Below are 6,832 nucleotides of genomic sequence, written 5' to 3'. Positions count from 1 at the left end.
AATAAGCATTTGTTGATTGTTTTAATTTCCTGTGTCACAAGTCGATTTTGTTTTGCATATCACTATTTATTTAAGTTTGTAACATTACACTATCCCTTTTAACAATTACCTTTATTAGCATTACTTAATGGAGTTTCATGGATAAATTATAAAAAATTTCCCACTAGGAACATTCTCTTCATATCATCAATGAGTAACACATGCAAAACTTCCAAACATCACAATTTCACACCATATCAAGTAGATTAGGGCATAAATATTCACTATGAGAAGGAATTCCATGCATTAAACATTTACATAAAGATATTTGACAATAAAAAAGCACTTACTAGACAATATGAAGTATAGCCATCCATCAACAATGCATCTAGAAGCACCAAAAAGATAGCAATAAATCCATATATCAAAGAGCATCCCAAAAACATCCAAATCTTCTCCAAAATTGCAGGTCCAAATCCTCTAATGAGACTACTGAAAATCCCAAGTGTGATGGTTTGTAATGATACTATGTGTCATGTATTTATACAAACTCTAGCAATTCAAATTTCTAATTATGAAGCCCCTAAAACATAACAAATGATGTGAAGATCGTTGGTTACAATACAACCAGGATAACTTAACAATTAATCAATATTTAATCTCATTTTTAGCTCACGTAGGGATGATGTCATCCATGCGAAGTGCTCTCCAAGGCTAGTGTTGAGGCCTCTTGTGCTCAAAGTGTGGGAGAGGGCCTCCAAATCAATAAAGAAAGGGGACATGGCCTCGAAATGTTGCAAAACATCTCCAAATCCCTATTTAGGCTATGTGGACTCCAAATGGGTCTCATGTGTCTCCAAATGGCTCAATATCAAGTCAATGCTCCATTAATGAGGGCATGAAGATGACACAAGCCCTCCCATGTCTCTCCAGATGAGACAAAACCTCCTTTAGGCCATGGATTAGTTGCAATGTGTCGGGTGTCAATGTGTGGCCAGCTGGGAAACATGGTCCAAGCGCATCATCTCTATGTTGTTGGGGCATGAACAAACAATTTGTGGTGTTGAAGAAGCCCGTAGTGGGACAATCAATGCTTTGCAATGGTGGAGGCCCATGGCTCTCAACGCTCACCCTTCAAGTGCCATTATGACCCACTGGAGGGCTTGGATCCTGTATAGGGAGACCAAGTTCAAGATGGAGACCCACCTGTAATCCCGTATAAGATCCAATGTGTCCTCCTCACCCTCCGATACGACAATCCATCAATGTAATTACGTAAATAAGCTTACTAACCAAGGGAAAAAGTGGACCCTTCATAGTGGAATGCCCTTCCAAATGGGATTTAAAATGTACAGGTGTTACCAAGCTCAACAAGAGAGGTTCATAAAGGACCCTATTAGGCGGTTTTAACCTATAAGAGGGTGACAGGTCCATGATACATCCATCAAATCACATGTGTGATGTGAAATGATGATGGAACAAAATGGGGGTAAAGGGAATGCTCTGAGCCACATGCCATGGCACTAGGGTAGCTATGATGAAGGAAACCCACACCAGTATATGGATGTAATATGCGGATTTATACAACCAATTTTAAGTCTATTTTAGACATCTAAACAAAGACAATACTAGACTCTCTAGGACATATTTGAAGTGTGATAGACTCCTGAAGTTTTGAGACTCGTAGAGAAAAAAACAAAATAGTTTCCTATTAGAATTCTATGGTGGCTGGAAGGTGGCATCAATGCCTCTAAAAGAAAAGGGACATTTGGGGTCAGAAAAGACTCTCGAGAGGACAAAGTCAATGAGACAATGATGATGGTAAAACTCCAACTTGTAGGTTTACTCAAACCTTTTCCTTATGTCCTATACTTTAGAAATTCATCAAATGGGAGATCACAAGTGAAGACAATCTCCAAGATGATGGGTTTTGTGTTGATCATGGACAATTTACTCATGCATTAAACCAAATGTAAAGAGACATACAGTCATGTAAAATAATCAATGGAAAATACAAATAAAGAGAAATTTTGTTAGCTGATTTACCATCCCATAATCACCATCAAAGGCAATGGAAAAACCCAAAGGCAATGAAAAATATATATAAGAAAGTCTACCATTCCTCTACAAGGTATTCAAAGTTATGATGTGAAATGATAAGTAGTTCCCTGAATAGGTTCATCAAACTTTAATGATCTCAAACAAGTATGATGGAAAACAACTATAAACAAGAACCTGATCATAGATGCAAATGACAAGGTTATGGTAATGGAACATATGTGGTTTTCAGAGACAAAGGAAGTTTGAGACCATGCCCTGACAATAGAAAACACAGGGGATGCACTCAAGGAGATCTTAATAAGGAAAGCATGAAAATGGTTATGCTAACCTACACGTCAACTTTATTGGTGGTCAGATGAGAAAGTTTCATGATAGGTATGACATTTGCCAATTGTATTCCATCTGTTTTATTTCTATTTTTGGTCCTTAAGATCTTTCCATGAATCTCATAATGTGGGAGGTTTCCCCATTTAGAGAATTCACATTGTTCGCTTTATTTGGAGATTTAATTGGTTGTAAACTAATTGTTGAAAGAAAACATGCATGTGGTTGACATTTCCTAGAAGATTATGGTATGTGAGCAGCTATAGGATATGCCTTGAAAGCAACTATAAGAGGAGTGGACACCAAGGAAAATGGACTAAATGACTCCCCAAATCAGCAATGAGTTGACTTATTCTTATCAGTAAGGTTAAAAGGCAGGATTTTGCAACAAGATTCCACCGAAATAGCAAATCATAATACACTTGGCAAGCATGAAGACTTTGTCAAGCTAAGCATGTTTTCTTTCCTCTTCCATAAGAAGTTAAGGTGAATTGCTCTTCATGATTTGGGGCCTCTGTATAGGCAGAGTTGAGGGGATGTACAAGGGTTGAAGAATATTCTTTAAGTAATTTTATAGCAGTGTAACTCATCATTCTCTCACCTACCAATTCCAACGATCCACTCCACCAGTGCATGCTACTAGGATTATTGTAGCCTGTCATGTGTTGCCACTATGATGTAATTCAATCCCTTAAGTAATAGATTGATTTGGGTCAACTAGGCCTTGACTTTAGCTCTTCAAATATTTTAGTTGAAGAGTTGTTAGTTGTATTCAAGTGATTGGTTAGATTTAATGCACTTACAATATATCAATAAGCGAAAAATTTTTTCCATAATAGAAAATATTGTACCCTCTAACCAAATGGCCAACTTCATATTTGACCACCACCATATTCATTATCTGAGTATAAAATTGAGGGCATAGATATTTTACCATGCATATTTTATACAATACCCATACGGGCATTTTACCAATTGCAAAATATGACACTTAATCGGATAGGACTTTAGATTTTGCATTGAATTTTCCAAACTAACATTGCTAACAAAATTTAAAATATAGGCAAACAGATTTAGACTCAAAGGATTAAATCATACTCAACTCCTTTTTTTCCTCGTAGTGTGGCTCTTCCACTGGATTTTCCGCAGTCCTCTAGATGGTGTCTACCGTGTTCTCGCCTTCCCCTACTCTTCATACCACTAGACCAAATACCCCCCCTCCTTGTTGTCTATTACCCCTTGAAAGAAAAATCCAATGCATGCACCTAACCGATGGAGGCCCACTCCATTTGTTTCCACACCCTTCGCCGACCACCAAGAAGGCTTCATCCTCCGATATTCTTTTTCCATCCTTGCATCGTGCTTCCTTGACCATTTTCCTGTCAAACAAAAGGTCCCTCCATCTTGTAAGAGTATGCCAACTACACGCAGCCTCCCAAATTTTATTATTATATTTTTTTTTGATGTGGCTAGGAAACCTCCATGCACTCAGGTACGAGATCTCTTCTATGTGGCCCAATGCAGTTACAAAGAAGCATGTCCAGTTGACACACACACACACACACACACACACATATATATGTATGTATATATGTATATGTATATGTATGTATGTGTTTTTTCTTCTTCTTTCAACTTGTCCCTTGTGCACACTTGTCGGTTGCCATGGCTACTACCAAACAAGTCAACATCCTAAGCAATATTGCCCTTCCTCCGCTTTGGAATAAGTTTCCTCAAAATCGACCTTTTTTTATTTAGTTAATTTTACAATGTTTATGATAAAAAAAGTAAGGTGTCTGGGACTATTATAAATACAAGAGTTATACCTCCTACAATTTAGGAGATCAGTTCGGTGAGAGGAAGTAACCTAGTGACTCAGTGAATAAATAAAGAACCAAGGTAGATTTGAGGTAAGATAGTCTGAGGTCCAAAAAGAAAGGAGAGAGATATATGAAGAATTTAGAAAAGGAACTCGCCAAGGAAAAAAATCTATACGGACTTGTGGAGTGCAAGGCATATTCCAAGAGGATTAACGAGGTCTGAGATAAGTAAACAAATATAAGTATAAGAAAGAAAGTGAAGACAAGCTAAGGAACCTGGTCAAGGTAGTGTAGACAAAATTCAAAAGGGACTACCACAAAAGTATATATCCGAGTAGATTTATGAAATATATATTTGAACAAAGTTTTGAAGTGTATATGTGTTAGAGCAAAGGTCTAAAGGAGCAAATATATGAAACATATTTCTGTGATATATTCTCTGTGGAAAGAGGGAGAGGTTCTTAGTAATAGGGTTCGTTTTTTCTTGTGGAGAAAGGTTATGATCAAGTTTGTCAAGTCCGAGTTGACTATAATCTAATTGCTATGAAGTAAAGATTGTCATAAAATCCAATTTGACCATATTGCTTAAACTAGTTTTTGAAGAGTTTTTTTGTAATAGATTATTTGGAGCGCCTTTGAAGAAATCCTTTGAAGCATTCTTGAATAGACTTTATGTTAGATCTGAAATAAAAGTAAAGTAATCCTTGCAGACCAAAGGACATTCTTTAAAGCACACATGAAGAGCCCAGGAGACACCTTCATCAAATGATAAAATGATAGCATACATTGAGCATCTTTTGAGTTAAAAGTAGAGTGCATTCATGATGACATTAATTGAACATTCTTCAAGCCTTTGTTGAAACAATAATCACTCTTGAAGCATAGTTGAAGGCTAACACTTGAAGACTTGTTTTGTTGAAGAAACCATCGTTGCAGTATAGTTGAAGACCAACACTTAAAGACTTGTTTTGTTTGTTGGAGTAGTCATCCTTGGAGCATAGTTGAAGATCAACACTTGAAGACATGTTTTGTTGGCGCAACCATAAAAGTTTCGTTGAAGCAGACTTGAAGTTTTTGTAGAGGTATATTTGAGAGTACTTTGTAGACCTATCTTGGATACATTTTTTAGAAGTATTTGAAGTTTTTGATGGAGGCTTGAAGCAGTGTTTAAGCCACCTTAAGGGATTGAAGCAAACTGAGAGGGCTGGATCCCTAGAGGATTGGAGTGGTCATATAAGGTTGGAGCCTTGTGAGAAACTAGGTTGGAGCCTGAATTAATATGTGAGGATTGGAGTTCTCATACAAGGTTGGACTCTTGTGAGAGACTAGGTTGGAGCTTGGATTTGTAGTTGAATATTACAGTCCTCGCTTGGAGCCTTGAAGTAGTTAAAGATTTTGTTGTACTAGTTTGAGCTTGGGTTTTTAGAGTCCTCATCATTTTCATTAATAAAATTATTTTCTTGTTGCACATCTTGTGTTTTGGTTTAACTGGTGATTGTAATTGACATAATATAACAATTGTAAAAAAATATTGATTCAACCCCCTCTCAATATTTCCAACACTAGCACACCTTACATTTTTTTCACCTTGCAATATTTTTTTTGACATGCTAAAAGGAACTTTCACAATGTAATGTTATTGCTGGTAATCTGGTTGTTTATGATAGAAGGAAATCTAATACGTCTTAGAGTTCCTTCATCTTGGAATGTTCTTATTAGCAATGTATTTGTGTTTGTGTTAAAAGGAAATATAGCATGCACTGGATATAGCATGCACGTAATGTTATTGTTTGTAGTATGCTTGTATTTGTGCTATAATTAAAGCTAACACGCGTTAAATTTCTTTCAGCCTGCAATGTTGTTATTGGAAATGTTCTTGTGTTTGGGCTAGAAACTATGCTAGATTTTTTTTGCTCTGCAATGTTGTTGTTGTCAATTTGGTTGTTTATGATAGAAGTAAATCTAGCACGTGTTAGATTTCCTTCACCTTGGCAATGTTATTGGAACTGTGCTTGTGTTTGGGCTAGAAGTTGTGCTAGATTTCTTTTGCTCTACAATATTGTTGTTTTCAATTTGGTTGTTTATTATAGGAGGAAATCTAGCACGTGTTACATTTCCTTCACCTTGGCAATGTGCTTGTGTTTGTGTTAGAAGGAAATATAGCATGCACTAGATTTCTTTTGGCATGAAATGTTGTTGTTGGTAGTATGCTTGTATTTGTGCTACATGTAAAGCTAACATGCGTTAAATTTCTTTTACCTTGTGATGTTTTTATTGGAAATGTGCTTGTGTTTGGGATAGAAGTTGTTCTAGATTTCTTTTTCCATGCAATGTTGTTGTTGGCAACATGCTTTTGTTTATGCTGGAAGCAAATCTAACACGCTCGATTCCTTTCACCCTATAATGTTGTTGTGTGCTTGTGTTTGTGCTATGTGTAAATCTAGCACATGTTAGATTTTCTTCACCTTGCAATGTTGTTATTGACAACTTGCTTCTATTTTGGCTCGAAATAAACCTAGCATGGACTAGATTTCTTTTTCACTACAATGTGGTTGTTGGCAATACACTTTTGTTTGTGCTAGAAGTAAATCTACTATGTGTTAGATTTCTTTTATCTAGAAATGTTGTAATGTGTTTGTGTTTGTGCT

Source organism: Pinus tabuliformis, chromosome J (genome assembly GCF_031772625.1).
Source record: "Pinus tabuliformis cultivar Carrire ecotype Pingquan chromosome J, CPIR1, whole genome shotgun sequence".
Classification (NCBI taxonomy): Eukaryota; Viridiplantae; Streptophyta; class Pinopsida; order Pinales; family Pinaceae; genus Pinus; species Pinus tabuliformis.
The sequence above is the reverse complement of the archived record's forward strand: the minus strand, read 5'-3'. Positions refer to the sequence as shown.